General features: G+C 40.1%; 1 long non-coding RNA gene across 1 annotated transcript in view; it reads right to left on the reverse strand.

The window, feature by feature from the left end:
• Positions 1–1,306: 1,306 nt before the first annotated feature.
• Positions 1,307–19,069, reverse strand: part of LOC138778798 (uncharacterized) — a 42,843-nt gene continuing 25,080 nt past the window's right edge. The window contains exon 4 of the long non-coding RNA XR_011360894.1: positions 1,307–1,381. This is a non-coding gene — a long non-coding RNA (uncharacterized lncRNA). The remainder of the gene's footprint in view (positions 1,382–19,069) is intronic.

The following is a 19,069-nucleotide window of genomic DNA, read 5'->3' on the forward strand; positions in this document are numbered from 1 at the left end:
TAAATAGGACTTCTTTATTATGATGCAACACCCTCTGTCCCCCCTGGATTTTTCACTGTTGCCCAGAATAGCCCTTTAATTTGGCCTCTCTCTCTCCTCTAACACACACACACAGCCTGCCACAGCCATAACACACAATCTTCTCCCAAAGAGAAAACACCACATTGAGGACAGAGGTTATGGCTACACTACTTATGGCTTCTCCCTCTCTATATTACACAGGATATCTTTATATTACACTGCTGCTCATATACAATCATCTGGCATCAAGGAAGTGAACTGCACAGATCTCCCCCACACAATGGAGTCTAAACTAAAAAACAAACTGCAGAAAAGAGACAGCCAACTATCCTTGACGCCCTTATCAATAGGGCCAGTGCTTTGAGTTTTTGGTATATGAAGAAAACTAAATGTATATTAAAAAAAAAATTAAAAAGTTTTCTGGTTTTAATAAATAAGGTCCTTAGATTGATAGAACATAAAATATATTACTGAGGAACATTTATAAAATATGAAAATTCAAATTATTAAATTTTTAATTTTTTTTTTAAAAGCTGGAGTCGGTACATTTTTTGTGACTCCGATCCTTGCCAAACTAGCTCAGACTCAACAGTCCTATTTGAAACTACATAGGTGGTGCCAACATTTTTTTGTTGTTGTTGTTGCTGTCCAACGATTATGTGATCAGTGCCAAAAAATATCAGGCCATAACGGTGCATTTGTACACTGGAAGTGTTGCATCTGTGTTGCAATTGCATAAAATGTTGAAAACACTTCTCAGGAGTTCTTATTTTACCTTAGGGGTTGAACATCTAAACCATAAAAAAAAAAAAAATTATATATATATATTATATATATATATATATATATATATATATATATATATATATATATATATATATATGTCCCAATAGCCTTAAAGCGTCAAAGATTTTCTTTCTACCCAAAATTAAATCATGATGCTGGGAGCTTCCTGGGTCCAGTCCGCCAAACACCATCCATGTACAGACCAAATTCTATGGACGTCTGAATGGCCCATTAGTCCCATTCTCTAAATACAGTTCTACATTTTCAGGGGAGATTCTGTTCCCCATTCTGAAGATTGCAGGAGTCCCAGCTGTCAGATCCCCTATGATGAGGTAGTTTTGTAGTTACGCTCTACCTACTTGTATTCATGGGCAACCCCCCTTAAAATACAAGAGGCCTTAACTCCAAGGCATTTCTTATAATTTAGGTGATCTCAACATCCAATACATCATGCACTACAAAGCAACTTTGAGTTCTTCCCCATGCTCACTCCCACTTACCCTTGATGAGTCATAGGATGGGCTAATCTGCCCACTTGTCCCCCATGAAGAAGTACCAGATCGTTCATCAATACCTAAAACAAGAGAATTACTACATTAAAGCATATATGCCAGCAGATTACATAATGTGGTAAAAGGTTTCACTCCAATTATATTATAAAATATTCAACAATATCAAGGCCCATAGCCATCAACTAAAGATGTAGACCTATACAACCCATTTATTTTAAAGCGATACAGTCATCCCCCTGACAAGTATAATAAAATACACGCCCAAATACGTGTTCGTGTTCTGTGTGTCTTCAGACAAAATCTGTGCTTTTCTCCATCAGGTACGGATGACAGTATCACTTTAATGAGAGTATTCGAAAATTTATTAATCTCTGTTGCCCAAATTGTCCTTTGGGGTGGTCCCTGCCCCACCAGCCTTTAAGTGTAGATCTTTCCTGGTTTGGGTATAGGAAGTGACCCATCAAATCAAGGCTGGCAAGGCCTCCCCTAATAATTCATATTACCCACAGCATGCAAGTTATGATAGGTACCCTTTAAAATCATGACTTAGGGTGCGTTCACACCTACAGGATCTGCAGCTGATTTTCTGCAGCAGATTTCAGTTAAATAACTGAACACAGCATCAAATCTTATGCTGTGTTCAGTTATTTAACTGAAATCTGCTGCAGAAAATCAGCTGCAGATCCTGTAGGTGTGAACGCACCATTAAAGTGGTTTCCCAAATGAATGCTTAAGTGCAGCTTTATATAAGGGTGTGTGTGGGTCGGGGTTAGTCTGACTTCATATGTCACAAACTTTTTAAGGTGATGAGTAAGCCTTTAGAGACACTATTTAGGCCTATTCAGCAGTTCTAGTTATTTCTGCTACAAAACATAACAGCAATCCTTCATTCTGCACTGGGAATGGTCACCTAGTTGTCCCAAAATTGAAACAGTTTTGTGGCAATCTACTTCCGAATGCAAGATTCCTGCACAACCGAAAAGATCTAAGACAAACTCTTATGGGGGGCCTGAATTATACGGTTGTGACAAATGAAACAACCTGCCCTTAAAATGTTCTCTTTTGCCCATTATTTTTATATACCTATTGCATGTGTAATGACTACAAAAAGGTGGAAAGAAATCTAAAACTAAACATCATTAACAATATAATATATATATTTCAGGTAGTTGTGTTTTTTTTTTACACATCATAACTCTTCATAAAAAAAAAAGTAAAAGAATAGATGGTTGCTCAACAAGCAGATCAAAGATATTGGATTACAGTGTAATTCAGTGTGAGAATGCCTCTTGTGCAGTAAAACATAAAATATATATACCTAAATTGAGTTTTTAACAAAAGACACACTCTGAAAGCAAAGGCAACAAGAAAAGACAATATAGGGGGTGCGCTCACCAGCTGTTTTAGCTCGATCAAATAAATGTATCTGCCCAAACAAATCTAATTTTCCTGCTATATTAACGCTGAAGGTAGGAATTTCCATCCTATCCCCAGCTTTTCTTTATCCAATATGTTTTGGAAATAATTCTATTGTTTTCTGATTAAGACCAGAACAGAACAGCTTATGTTTGAGCAGGGCGCTATGCATACTGTCTGTGGCACAGTCACCATAGCTGTGTGGTACATATACAGCTGTACTCATCAAGGCTGAAAACGCATATTTAAAGTGACAATTTAAGAGAATGGGTACCTACAAGTAATTGCTATACTTTAAGATATAAATTGTGATGATTATATAAAATAAAATTGTGAAATAACACAGACAAAAGTAAAACAAAAAAGACACATCCCAGGATAACACAGTAGTGACCAATGCTCAGTCTATGTGCATTGGTTATCTTTAGCATTCAATAGCGCTGGCTCACAAATACTTTCACGAAATGCCGCCTTTCGGGAACACAAACACCTATATGCTTTCAAAGAACATATCCACAAGGCTTTGTGACAACTCCTTAGGGTTTGCATTCACTATGCCATTTAACAACACTGCTACTTGTCCTCTTTGGTAACAGGGCCAAGCTAAGAAATCTACAGAAAGCAAAGATAGCAATGCCACACCAGATAACTATTAACCCTTTGAGGACCAGGCCCAAAATGACCCAGTGGACCGCGCAAATTTTGATCTTAGTGTTTCCGTTTTTCCCTCCTCCCCTTCTAAGAGCTCTAGCACTCTCAGTTTTCTATCTACAAGCCATGTAATGGGTTATTTGTTACAGGAATAGTTGTACTTTGTAATGGCGTCTTTCATTTTACCATAACATGTATGATGGAATTCCAAATATATTATTTATGAAGATATAAATTGGTGAAATCGCAAAAAACAATGCAATATGGTAACGTTTTGGGGGGTTCCTGTGTCTACGTAATGCACTATATGGTAAAAGCGACATGATACCATTACTCTATAGGTCAGTCCGAACACAACCATATGCAGGTTACACAGATTCTCTAATGTTATATATTTTTTTAAAATGAAATCCTTTTTTTTGGCAATTATAAATAAAATGGGACTATTGTGACGCTTATAACGGTTTTATTTTTTCACCTACGGGGCTGTATGAGATGTCATTTTTTCCGCCATGATCTCTAGTTTTTATTAATACCATATTTGTGAAGATCGGACGTTTGATCACTTTTTATTAATTTTTTTATATATATATAATGTAACATAAAATCAGTAATCCGCGCACTTTTTTCCCTCTTCGTGTACGCCGTTCACCGTTCGCAATGACGCTTGTTATATTTTAATAGATCGGACAATTACGCATGCTACGGTATATTATATATTTATCTATTTATTTTTTTTTATATGTTTTATTTATATAATGGAAAGGGGGGTGATTTCAACTATTATTGGGGGAGGGGTTTTGGGGTAGTGTGTTAGTGTTTTTAACTTTTTTTTTTTTTTTTTTTTACACATTTGAAGTCCCTTTGGGGGACTTTTACATAGTTTAGTTTGATTTCTACACTGATGAATGCTATGCCATAGGCATAGCATTGATCAGTGTTATCGGTGATCTGCTCATTGAGCCTGCCTGTGCAGGCTCAGTGTAGCAGATCGCCGATCGGACCGCATGGAGGCAGGTGAGAGACCTCCAGCAGTCCGTTTTACCGATCGGGACCCCCGCAGTCACACTGCGGGGGTCCCGATCGGTAAGTGACAGGGGACTCCCCCTGTCACTTACACTTAAACGCTGCGGTCGCGCCGCGATCGCGGCGTTTAAGGAGTTAATGACACGCGGCAGCGTGTCATTACCGGTGAGGTCCCGGCTGCTGATTGCAGCCGGCCCCCACCTGCTATGAAGCGCGCTCCGCTCCGGAGCACGCTTCATAGCGGGAGAAACACCCAGGGCGTACAGTTACGCCCTAGGTCGTCTGGGGACAGACTTCCATGGCGTAACTATACGCCCTGGGTCGTCTAGGGGTAAAAGGGGTTGTCCAGCGAATTTTTTTTTTCTTTCAATTCAACTGGTTTCAGAAAGTTAAATAGATTTGTAATTTACTTCTATTTAAAAATCTCAAGTCTTCCCATACTTATAAGCTACTATATATCCTGCAGGAAGTGTTGTTTATTTACATTCAGAAACAGTGCTCTCTACTGACATCTCTGGTGGAGTCAGGAACTGTCCAGAGCAGCAGCAAATCCCCATAGAAAACCTCTCCAGCTCCCAGAGCAGCAGCAAATCCCCATAGAAAACCTCTCCAGCTCAGGACAGTTCCTGACTCCACCAGAGATGGCAGCAGAGAGCACTGTTTCTGAATGTAAATAAATAACACTTCCTGCAGGATATATAGTAGCTTATAAGTATGGGAAAACTTGAGATTTTTAAATAGAAGTAAATTACAAATCTATTTAACTTTTTTGATACCAGTTGATTTGAAAGAATTTTTTTTTCACTGGACAACCCCTTTAAGTATTGGCCACTACTAGCCATGGCTGTATACTGCGTCTGTTTTCTTCTATAATTGTCAGAAGTCTTATTTCACAATTTATTTTACTATAGTCATCACAATTTAGATAAATCTTCATGTAAAGGAATCAGTAAATGAAACTAATGGCTGTAATAGAAAAAGATACAAGTTGAAAGATATAAGTCAAAAGGGGTGTTACCCTCACAACTTGCACCCATGCACAGGAGAGGGGATAACAAGTTGATCAGTGAGGGTGCGACGCATGGCTATACAAATACAACAGAGCGTTCATACGTCTCTTAACCCCTCCATACACATTAGCTGCCTGAGCGGTAATGTTCACTGCTCTTCTCTCTTCTGACATCAGGGAAGAGTTGAGAAGGCCCCCCACACATAAGATGGTCAGACATTTCCACAATAACGGGTAGGTTTGGCCAACAAACATCCAATGTGTACAAGGGCTTTTAGCAGAGAAGAAGAAGTTAGTGTGAACAGAGCCTGCCTATAAGTCATGACAGCTAGGCTTGGATCCACAGAGAGATAATAAGGAGCAGAACTCTAATATTCTAAAATCATATTGATATTTATAGTTACCACATAGACCATATAAACAAGGTCCAAGGGTCAACATGGAGGATGAGCATTTCACAGCTAGGCCACCCTTTTCCCTAAAATGGTCATCCATGGCTATGTAACTCTCCACTACTACATGGATCTATGTGTATTATTATAGAAGACTTTCTTCTGTTCTGGAGCAGAACACCATACACAGTTCATCTGCTGCTAGAGAGATAGTTACTAGATTACAATTAGGCACCTGGCAGTGCCCCGTGCATTTTCATGCCATGTGAATTATGCTGCATCCACCTTCAAATTAATGAAGACAAATTCTGACAATATCTGCAATTCTGACTATTTTTGCTGCAAACCTCATTTCTCTAGCCACAAAAATTATTAGGACACCCTGGTGAAATGCCAATGTGAATAGAGCCTAAAAGTGCCCATACACATTAAAGCAATGCAAGCTACGCAGGACAGTTCTGTTGCGGTAATGTGTATGGAGGTATGCAGACTCTCCATTGACGGCAGATATCAAGAGGAGAGGAGGATCAGGCATGTCTGGTTTTAGCAAGTTGATTCTTTATTCTCACAAAAGTGGGGCTTATTTCTCTGCCCCATCGTAAACACAGGCATGCTTGGCTGGGGAATAGCTGTCAGCTATTGAAGGTGTATGGGCAACTTAACACATTTGAACACTGCCTTAGTAAAACACTGCTTAATGTTACATGGTTGTAAATTACAGGTCCAAGATGTTTAGGGCCTTATAGGAAAAGTCTTTGAGAGCACATTGCTTTGATAAACAGAGTAATCCCATGCAGTCCACAGGAAAAAGACACAGGCTGCTAACAATCACTACTTGCATCACAGATCACTGATGCCAGCAAGTTGCAGGTCTATTTGCTATGCATTGCACATGTCAGGGTAAACGAAAGGTTACCATAATGGTTCTCACATGAGTTATTTTACTGGGTAATATACACAACCCCTGGATGTGTGTTTAAAGCAGCTTTGTCTTGTTCTCCAACAGTAGCTACATGATTACAAAGAGCAGAGAGAGGAATTCAGATGGGACCAATGTGGTTAAATGAGTACAAGGGTGACTGCTTTGTAGCCCAAATCTGCCATGTATATTTGTATTTGCAAATAACAGCATGAAAAGGATAAAGCATACTTTAATGATAGCAAAGTATGCCTATCAAAACCCAACACAACGTGAAGTCGTATAAAAACTTAGCATTTTATAATACATAAAAAATACATTTTCCCATTTCATACTGTCTCATTCACATGTAATAGTGGACCCATTAATTCCTATGGCCCTGTTCACACATACAGTATGAAGGCTGGTCAGCCCTAGTTTGGACCGCAAATGCAGTACAGATTACCATTCACCTATGAATGGGTCTTTGCAATGGCAAATGGCTACAGATGGCCATCCATAGTGCTGTCCATAGGTGCATGCCTGCAACCAGCACTACATACGTGTTAACTGGGCCTGACACCAATTATGAGCTATACTGAATCACATAAGGAAGATGTCTTACCTTGCTCAGTGGTCGTAAAGTCTAAATATTTAGCCCAATTTTACACAGCCGTATTTAGAAACAGGATTTGGCTAACAAACACTGATGCAAAATATTGACCAAAATACACCCATACTAAAGGATGCAGTCAAGAAACAGCTGACTTGCACCGCTCGATATATGAGAGCTGTCAGTGTCGCTCCAAACAAGTGCCCTGTGTAGATAACCTGGCTCAGTGCAGGACACGACCTGGAGCAGCCATTTCAGGCACCTTGCACTGCTATCCACTCCCTCCCTGCTTCTTGTTCCGCATGAAATAAAGTCAAGCCCAGAACACTGATCTGTGAGTGCTAGTTACTTTTCTACTTGCATACACCCATATTTAAGTTGCCAAACAGTGCATCTATAGATGAATTCGATACAACATACTAAGTTAATAGAATCTTAAAATGGAAAACAGTTTTCAGTCACCTATCACAGGAGCATTGAATACAGTGGTGCCTTGGATTACGAGCATAATTCGTTCCAGGACCGTGCTTGTAATCCAAATCCATTTTTAAACTAAAGCTAATTTTTCCATAAGAAATCATTGAAATGCAGACAATTCGTTCCACACCCCAAAAATAATGATGTATTATTCTGAATAACATTTAAAACAAACGAAACAAACATTTAGCAGAAGCTGAATATGTAATACTGTACAGTATAGCAATCAGCATGTGGTGTTTGTAGATACAGGATGGAACTGCAGATCCCCATAATGAAGTAGCGTAGTACCTCAGAGGTCTGTGTGGTCACATGACAGCAATGGGGAGGGGGGGGTCAGCATGGACCATTTAGGAAGTGAGAATCAGATCTGTGCAGGAGGACAGTGACAGAAACAGTGACAGCAGTGTGAATGGCTGTATAGTGCAGGCACATTATAGCAGCAGTGTGTATAGCTAAGTGTGAGTGCAGGCACATTATAGCAGGAAGGAGAGGATGGGAAACAAGGACTGACAGAGACTGCAGGGAGCATTAAGGAATGAGCAGGACATATGTGGGCACTACATAGCAGCACTCTCTGTTTGGGGAGAGAGGGGTTACAGCTATGAAGAGATTACCACCACAGTCCTGTCCCCTGATGCAAGCCCCAGCCTGAAGTGGATCGGCTATGATTTGGAAGGTGAGGGAGACTTCCTGGGTCAGAATACAGTGCTGTATACCTCGCTATGCAGACCATGCCCCTCCCCCACTTACCCTCCCACCCAGTACAGGGAGCTCTTAAACCAAAGCAATGCTCTTAAACCAAGTCACAATTTTGAAAAAACTGTGAGCTCTTAAACCAAAACGCTCTCACTCTAAGTTACTCTTAAACCAAGGTACCACCGTACTTACCTTTAGTGCTGCTCTGGGATCCAGCATCTTAGTAAAAAACTGTTTTATTTTGCACCAACAGTTTTACAGAGGCGAATCTGCACCTGCCCCGCTTGCTGGCCACTGCTCTGTCTTCCGGCTGCCCTGCCTCCTCCACAATGAACTGACAGCTGGCTCATCTTAAGCCTCTACTACTACTACTACTACTACATGGGGCTGTCAGCAGCAGCTGACTGCAGCAGATCACTGCTATCCTGATCGTTCGTCTTTCAACATGTTAAAAGACAAACAACAGCAACGATCAGCCGACATCTTTCATGTCGGCTGATCATTGTCTTCTATTACACCAGATGGTTATCGGCCAAATACGGCCCATAATCATTTAGTGTAATAGGGCCTTTAGCCTGCACTGGATTTCAACGTAAGCCAGCAGGCAATCATTCTGTAGGAGGCTAAATATTACATATTCAAATGTAACACATCTATATGACCAATGTCTATGGGAAGACAAATTGAACTGCACTTGCATTACATTCCATGGAGGTTAAACGAAAATATAATTGACATAAGGTTTATGCACAACTAATATGTAGTGTACAAGCACAACAGTAACTCTTATATGTAGCTTTCATACCCAGACACCATTGCTTTTTGAAAAACTAAATTAAATTGGCATAGTCGTTGGCTTAAAATCTTACATTCAAATATAATTGAAAAAAACTTTATATAGTAAAATAAGGGTTTCATAAAGACAGTAAAACAATAATGGATTATAAAAATACTATGGGTGCAGCCAAGAGGTTATTGTGTTATTTTTCTACTGTTCTGTGCAGAAACTAGGCTCGCACACCACAACTATCATCACTGAGCAAACAGCAGACAGATGAGAAGGCCTGACGTAAGAGCACTACGCAACAAATGTGCTCTGTTATTTCAAACATTGGCCTGCGTGTACAGAATAGGTTAAAAATAGAGCCATGATAAAGCGCCCTCTGCCACTTGGTTTTGGTCAAATAGCAGTGTGTAGGCTTTATTCTCAAATGTGAAATACCATTGTTCCAAGCATAAAGCTCATTATTTTTGCTTTGTCAAAGGGAGTGACACTTGTATTTTTATTACAGAGCTTGCCAAAATTAGCTCATTTACATGCAACTCTTGTCAATAAGGGACTTAGGCATCAGCATTCTTCAGGCTTCGCCACTGCACTTGTTGTTTTAGCTTTTGTAAGTGTTTGCAGAAATAGCTCAAATCAATCCCTTTCTATATTACACTGAAACTTAAAGGTACACCAACATATCGTGAATGATTTTGTGTCAAGTGTAAAACTCTAGACACACCAAATTACATATTCTCTTAATTTTCTACCATAAAAATAAGAGCTATTAAATTTGTATAATACCGATTTTTTTCCCCCCAGTTGCTGCTTACAGCCCCCTCTGAACACTTGTGTTAACATGATAACACTACAGATCAAACACTGTGGTGTGTAGTAATCCGATAATCTGCAGATATTTAGATGCATGCCTTTAAGAGTAGCTTCACACACACACCGTATCGCAATGGATTTTCTGCTGCAGATCCGCAGCAGATTTGATCTAAATAACTGAACACAGCATCAAATATGCTGCAGATCCTGTATGTGTGAACGCACCCTAAAAGGGGAATTAATCATTGTCGTACATCTGTGGAATCGTGTACATGTGTCACAAATCTTTGCACAATCGCTTAATTGTTCAAAAATGTGTGACTTTTTGCTGATTAGCACTTCTCACTCATGTCTGTCTTCTGGGAAGTGCAATCCCTGTATCAGTAGTCGCTGCACAATTTTACGTCTGTTAGCTTGGCAGAACGCTAAAGGCCCTTTTACACGAGCAGATCGGCCAGAAGCATTGCTAGAAACTATTTTGGACTGTGTAAAAGTGGCACAGATCAGCTGAGGAGCAGGAAAAACACCTGATCCTCAGTTGATCACATCTTTTGTACTACAATAAAGTAGATCACTATCTGCCGCATATGTCCATGTGTGAACAGGGGATGTGTTGCCGATAGTAATTCACTTAAATGTGTGCAGCCCAGCCACTCTATTCATCGTGCCTCCTAAAGGCACTGCAAACAAGTGCCAACCTTGCTATACGCCTGTGGACGGATGACAATGGTTAGGTATTAAAGAGACTCTGTACCCACAATCTGACCCCCCGCCAAACCGCTTATACCTTCAGATAGCTACTATTAATCCAAGATCTGTCCTGGGTCCGTTCGGCAGGTGATGCAGTTATTGTCCTAAAAAACTACTTTTAAACTTTGCAGCCCCATGCCCAATGGGAGTGGGCTAGATTGTGTATGCATTAGGCTGGCATAACCTCTCTGTCCCTCCTCATCATTAGAAATGCTCCAGGCAGAATGCCTCCTATTCGTCAGCTGTGTCAGCATGGCACATGGGCTGGATCGTTAAGGCACCTGTGCAATGTTCAGACAGGAGAAAATGTTCCAGTGGCATTCCTAATTATGAAGAGGGTGGGGAGGAGGGACGGAGGGGTGGTGCAAAGTTAGGGCACAGAAATTCTAAGCCATGCCCATTGGGCACGGGGCTGCAAGTTTAAAAGTTGTTTTTAGGACAATGACTGCATCATCTGCCAAATGGACCCCAGGACAGATCTTGGATTCAAAGCAACTATCTGAAGGTACAAGTGGTTTGCGAGGGTCAAATTGTGGTTACAGATTTAACCCTTAGGCGATCCTGGACATACTCGTCCTCTGTCCCGGATGCCGCTCGTAGCCAGGGACCGCGGCTAATACAGTAATCGGATGCAGCTGTCAAAGTTGACAGCTGCATCCGATTACTTGATGCAGCCGTTCCCTGGTGTCTAGTGGAAGCAGCCGGAAGCAATCGATGCGCCTATCTCTTCGATCTATGCTGAATACCTATGCAGCATAGATATGTATGAGAGATCAGTGCACTTATACCAGAAATCCCCCAGGGGGGCTTCTAGTATAAGTGTAAAAGTACAAATAAAAGTGTTGTTAATATTAAAAAATCCCCCTCCCCTAATAAAAGTTTGAATCACCCCCCTTTATCCATGTTATAAATAAAAAATAAATAAACAGACAAACACGTTTGGTATCGCCGCATGCGTAATCGCCCGAACTATTAATTAACCACATTCCCGATCTTGCACGGTAAATGGCGTGAGCGCAAAAAAAATCCCAAAGTGCAAAATTGCGCATTTTTGGTCGCATCAAATCCAGAAAAGTTGTAATAAAAAGTGATCAAAAGTCATATATGCGCAATCAAGGTACTGATAGAAAGAACACTTCATGGAGCAAAAAATGACACCTGACACAGCCCCATAGACCAAAGGATAAAAGCGCTATAAGCCTGGGAATGGAGCGGTTTTTAGGAACATATATTTGTTAACAATGGTTTTGAATTTTTTACAGGCCATCAGATAATATAAAAGTTATACATGTTACATATCGTTGTAATCGTAACGACTTATGGAACATATATAACAAGTCAGTTTTACTCCAGGGCGAACGGTGCAAAAACGAAAAAAAACCAAATAAAAGAAATGCGTTTTTTTTTTCAATTTCACCACACTTTGAATTTTTTCCGCAGTGTCCTTTATAAAAAAAATTCAGCCTGTCATTGCAAAGTACAATTAATGGCGCAAAAAATAAGGGCTCATGTGGGTTTCTAGGTGAAAAAATGCAAGTGCTATGGCCTTTAAAGCACAAGGAGGAAAAAACGAAAGCGCAAAAATTTTAATTGGCCAGGTCATCTAAGGGTTAAAGGACCTTTACACTTTGGTACACAACATGTATAAACAAATGGAAAGCCCTCATATACACAGAAATACATTTATACCTACAGTAGAGATAAGCGAACCTCAAGCATGCTTGAGTCCATCCGAACCCGAACTTTCAGCATTTAATTAGCAGTGGCTGATGAACTTGGATAAAGCCCTAAGGCCATGTGGAAAACATGGATATAGTCATTGGCTGTATCCACATTTTCCAGACAACCTTAGAGCTTTATCAAAGTTCAGCAGCCCCAGCTAATCAAATGCCGAACGTTCAGGTTCGGATGGACTCTAACTCGAACCCGGTTCGCTCATCTCTAACCTCTCGTGATAAACCCACCCATTGTTCCTCATTTTCTGCTGAATTTTTACACACTGAATTAGGGAGATTTTTAGAGGATGGTCATACAACTGTATTATAATTCATAGAAAATACACAAAACACAGATGTTATAAAACATATGTAAATAATTAAAAATGTCATCTTAGAGGAAAAATTAAAGAATTACCAACAACAAAAAAATCCCAGTTAGTGTTTTGTTGCTCTGTCTCTGGCTTTAATGACATCCTAAATGATAAGGCCTGGACATCACTAATAGGCTATGTTCCTACAATATCTTTTTTTGGCAGTTTGAGTCCAAACAGCAGTTATTTAAAAATTATGAACATTATGAAATAACGGCCATTATTTAAACTCAAACGGCTAAAACAGGACGTTGTTGGAACATAGTCATAAGAAGCATTCTACATGAAGCTAGTTCTTACTTTTAGTAGACCAGTTGACTATCAGATTTGTACGATGGAGTCTTGTTAAACTGGTTTCTTCTGTACCATAAATTTCCAATCTGATTGCGATGGCCAAATCTACTTTCTATCAGAAATGAGAAGAGTGTCCAAAATTTCAATGTACAGTGGTACCTTGGTTTAAGAGCATTTTGGTTTAAGAGCTCACACATTTTGACTTGGTTTAAGAGCATTGCTTTGGTTTAAGGTTTAGGAGCATTGCTTTGGTTTAAGAGCTCCCTGTACTGGGTGGGAGCGTGAGTGGAGGCATGGCCTGCATACTGGGGTCTACAGTACTGTACTCTTACCCAGGAAGTCTCCCTCACCTTCCAAATCATAGCAGATCTACTTCAGGCTGGGGCTTACATCAGAGGACAGGACTGTGGAGGTAATCTCTCCCGGGACAGAGAGTGCTGCTATACTGTGGCCACATCTTCCCTGCTCATTCCTTCATGCTCCCTGCAGTCTGTCAGCCCTTGTGTTTCCCATCCTCTCCATTACTGTACAGTAACTTATAATATCACATATTCAGCTGTTTCTGAATGTTTGTTTCATCTTCTGTTTTACATGTTATTCAGAATAATAAATCATTATTTTGGGGGGTGGGACCAATTGTCTGCATTTCTATGATTTCTTATGGGAAAATTTGCTTTGGTTTAAGAGTTGATTTGGATTGCAAGCACGGTCCCGGAACGAATTATGTTTGTAATCCGAGCCACCACTGTACTTGTAAATTTGATTATTTTCTTCAGGTGCCATCACCAGATATCTTGATCTAATAATGCATTTACACAGAGAGATTTATCTGACAGATTTTTGAAACCAATGCCAAGAACAGACTATAAACAAGGTACAGGTCATAAAGAAAAAATACTGAGATTTCTCCTTTTCTCAAATCCATTCCTGGCTTTGGCTTCAAAAATCTGTCAGATAAATCTCTTTGAACACGCACATTTATCCTCAACACTTACCTCTCTTAAGCACACAGTAACCTTGCTTTCCTCTGTTCATGTATTAGTACTGACTTGTGTGAAAAACTGAACACATAGGGGACAGGTTTCACTAAAATTCTTACAAGACAATTCAAGATTAAAATTACAATTTACACTTGCACACACAACACACACACACACACACACACACAAAATCAAGCTAGACAGCAATAAGGTGCAATATATATATATATATATATATATATATATATATACATATACACACACACACACACACACACACACACACACACACACAGTCTCTGAATGTAAATTGATATAGAGGACTATGTTTATTTTATATCATCACTGAGTGTTCCAATAGTCAATCACGGCCATCACCTTTGCACTTTGTGCCACCAATTTTTTCACAGGAGAGTCTATTTGGGCGCTATTCAAACCTTGTAGCGTATTTTTGGCACCTAAATTGTCCTCTTCTTATATGTTAGACAGCATATATTATTTCAGCACATAAAAGTCTGTTTGGGTACTGTTCAGACCTAGTTACGTTTTTGATGCGTTTTTTTTTGTCTGTCCATGCATTTTTTGCACCCAACTCTTCCTCCTACTGCATATTATACAGTACATATAACCATTAGTAGTGATTATTATCCGTATGTACTTTCCAGCTGTGTTCCCATATTGCACATATTATTTCATATTGCACTCATATAATGGTCACAGTCTCTTTTCTATTGCACTTTAGTGTCATGGTTATAGTCACTACTTAGTGTCCCAATTTTCCATATACAAAAATTCAAACAAGAAAATATTTTTTTTGCTGAAGATATATTACTTCCCTTGTTCATGGGGTTCACTTCAGTATTCTCATGGTCGGGCTCAACGTGTTTCCGCAGCCTCTCATCAGGGGCCTTGCTGCTACTTTAATTTTGGAGCTCTGGGACGTTTGTTGTGTGCTGGTGCATAGCTCTGATGATGGCTGTGCACCGCCATCATCAGAGTTTTTCTACCCTGATGCTTTTGCATTTTCTATTAATCCATCTTTATAACCCTCCCTTTTTTTTTTATACTTGGACCAATTTTACTACTGGCTGGTTGGGAACAACCAAAATATTTTGCTTCACTTGTGTTGGATTTCCATTTTGGAGTATGAGAGTTCTTTCCATTGCTACAATTTACAACTCTCTTGCTGGGACTATGTTTCCATAATTTTTGTCAGGGATTATACATCAGTGATCGGTGGCAAAACCAGCATGCTGATATAGTGAACTTTAAAGGCAATGTCGCTACAAAGGATTTCTGTAGTGTGTGCATCTAGCTTTAGGGTGCGTTCACATTAAGGAATCCACCGCTCGCATCTCCGCCCGTCCCATAGACCCCATTCTATGGTCAAGCGGACTCCGCTGTCCGCCTAAAGAATGGTCATGTCAATTCTCTGGGCAGAGGGCGGCCTCTGCCTGACCATAGAATGGAGTCTATGGGACGGGCGGAGATGGGAGCGGGAACACGCGGAACTTCTCTGCGCGGATTCCTCAATGTGATATGTAGAAAAATGGGTAAAGAATGCTTTTAGAAATAAGCAACACTTAAACATAAATCATTTTGTTATACAGATAGCAACTGTGCTGGAACCAAAAACACAAATAAAACTTTAGAAAAAAAAATTCATGATCATTACTATTTTCTTGTGGACACACTTAAAAAAAACATAAAACAGATCTTGTGAGACTAGAGTTTGAAAAAGGAATGGGCTGGAAGAAGAGTAGCTGTGAGAAGCTTTGAACACCACAGACCATCACTTGTATGAGGTTTTATTTTGTATATGGTACGGTTTTGGAACGGAATGGTCTTGTAATCACACCATGTGACAACGCAGACTATGAATCATTGCACCAGTTATTGTATATCACAATGACATTGCATTATACCAGTTCTGGAGAGAAATATGTCATTTGAAACAATTTCTTAGACTATTGCAGATAATCAAGAACCTTTAAAAACATATACGGTAAGCAGCGTGTATCATCCAAGTATACCATGACAGCACCATACAGGACTCTTTTTGCTAGACTGTGCTGAATAACCAAAATAAAAATAGGTTAAAATATACCTAAATCTGCTGTTCATATACATTGGATAGCTCCAAACAGTAATCGGCCACATAAGTGTCCTAGAGGCGTGAGGTCAAGCCACTGAAGTATATACCACATCCCTAGCATCAGTGCTCCCCCACCCTTAAGATCTCTGTGAAGCAAGGAATTTCAGATCTGTCCTTCATGATAGAAATGGAGATGCTGAGAAAGCAGTGGCACCCCTCCCCTGTAATGTTCAGAAAAAAAACAATGGCCAAATGGAGAAGACAAGGACCAGAAAACACAACCTGTGGTTTCCTAAATTTGTACTGTACTGTACAGTTAGAAGCTCTCCCCTCTGTCTTCATTGTTCTCTATGGAGAGGGGAGGGGTTGAGGGAGATGAGGCACCAAAACAGGACAACAAATAGTTAATTTACAGCTACATCACCAGGCTCTCTCTTCTGAGAGTCAGCACTGACCTCTCTGACCACTGAATACCAGCTTCACACAGCTCCCACTGTGTAATCCTTTGTTCTCTGCTGCCGACTAATCTCCCTCCTCCCCCTCCTCTTCTTCATAAAACAGACAGGGCCCGACTGTATAAAAGAGTCGAGAATTCCTGACAATGAGCAGTGGATGACAGAAAGAAGAGGAGATAATGCAGATAATGGCATATTTGCCTAATAAAACCAAATTACAAAGTTTCCTAAAATTGTCTGTACTATTGATTTCTGCAAAAAAAAACAAAAACAAAAAAAAATACACCACTGTGACACTTTAACACTCCATAGGTTACATGTTTTAAAGAACATGGGAATAAGCCCTTAAACTTTATGGGCCTACTAAAAATGGGCTGCAGTATGTAACAGAAGCCTTTTTTGACAGGTTGCCGGCACATATTGTGATCACAGGGCTATAATGTGCCAGGAACACAGTTGGTATAGTAACTTGGTAAAGGAAGCTATACACCTTCAATACTGATGGCCAAATGATTGCCCTTTAGTTATCTCGCCCGTCCACCCCACATACAGGAACATTCAGCACCAGAATTTTAAGCAAGCGAGATTGTGGTGCATTTTTGGTGCACAATACTGCACCTTAGACCAGTAATTTCAACCAGTGTGCCGCGGCACACTAGTGTGCCGTGACACATGGTCGGGTGTGCCGCGGGCGCCGTCCCCCTCACCTACTGGCCCTCTCATCCCTAGGTTTCTCTCCCCTCTCATCCCCATCCCTGCTCACCTTCCCTGAGATGCTTGCCGCGGGTGCCGTCCCCCTCACCTACTACCGGACGCGCTCCTCCAATCAGGGGAGACTGGGAGCGTGGGAGGGATAGGGAGGGAGGAGGCATGCATGCTGCAGCTCAGCATCACTTCAGCTTCCAAGGAAAAAAGCATTTTTTTTTTTCCATCAGCAAAGACAAAGGCAAATATTTATTTTCTCTCTCTATCCTCTGTCTGCCTGTGTCTGCATCTTTGTACCTGGTACCGACCTGACAGATTCCCTCTAAGTATGGGTTTAGCTAGAACATTCAAGCTTTTTTTTTTTAATAATTGTTTTTTTTATTTATTTTTTTTAACACTATAGGAAGAACAACTTGTCATAATTGTATCCAACATTTTTGGGTTATAGTGTAAGGGCCGTTCATGCTGAATAGAAGCTTTGGATGGAGAGCAGAGGGGCACAGGGCATCGCATTGAAGCAATGTCATAGGCTGTATTTCAAGCAGTTCAGCAGCGCCAGCTCCGCTTGAAAGTCAGTTTTGAAAAGCAGATAGCTTATTAACATACGTTACAAAGTTATATAACTTTGTAATGTGTTAATTAAGCAGTAAAACGCTGGAGTTCCCCTTTAATATAAATATAAGCCACTTAAGATACTCAAGATACACATCAGGTAAAATGGAGCACATACTATACTTATGATAATATAGTGTGATTTGAGGAGACCTCTTTACACACCGACTCTCTTTTTTAAGCCATTACATAAAGGAACGTTAGTCTATATTACCAAACACTTGTTTTTTTTTTCAACTACTCTCAGTGGGGAGTAAAGAGCATAAAGCTCAAGAAGCTTAGCAGATAATTGCTGTACTCCAATAGCAAGTAAGGGAAATGTGCAGAGTTTCATTAAAACTGGAAAAATCAAGACAATGCCAAGGAGAAGAAACACTTCTACGGCAAACTTAATTCCACTTTGATGAGGTGATATGTCCCGAGTCTGTTTTGCAGGCATTTCCTCAAACTTAACACGTTTACTCATGTGGAGATGAACTTTATGACTGCACTGAAGCCATGTTTGCACTTATGCACACCCAGACTTGCATATCCAGTCCATATGAAGAACATGATCATACCACACAGCCATAATATCTGCACATGGGGTACTTCATTGGAGTCTTTAATAACTGCAATTCTAAATTTTTTAACAAAAGTATAGCAGACAAGAGTACACCTCATTTTATTGTGCATTAGTAGTAAAGTGTGGTGTATTGTTCTCCACCTCATCAGTATAAGGCACCTGCATCCAAAACCTCTGGAGAGATGTCCTCCGCTAAAATAAATGTAAGAACTAAAGAATGGGTAGCGGCACGGAGACCCAAAACCTGCTGCATAAAGACATGCTGGTGGTTTAGTGTCCACAAATACAGTGACAGGTCCCCTTTACTGATAAACTTTATTTAAAAAAAAAACAAAAACACACAACACTTTACTTGTATGTCAAAAATGTGATCACTAGTGTAATGCTATGAAATACATAGTATTCTAATGCATCACTGCCAGTCAGA

Source organism: Dendropsophus ebraccatus, unplaced genomic scaffold (genome assembly GCF_027789765.1).
Source record: "Dendropsophus ebraccatus isolate aDenEbr1 unplaced genomic scaffold, aDenEbr1.pat pat_scaffold_688_ctg1, whole genome shotgun sequence".
Classification (NCBI taxonomy): Eukaryota; Metazoa; Chordata; class Amphibia; order Anura; family Hylidae; genus Dendropsophus; species Dendropsophus ebraccatus.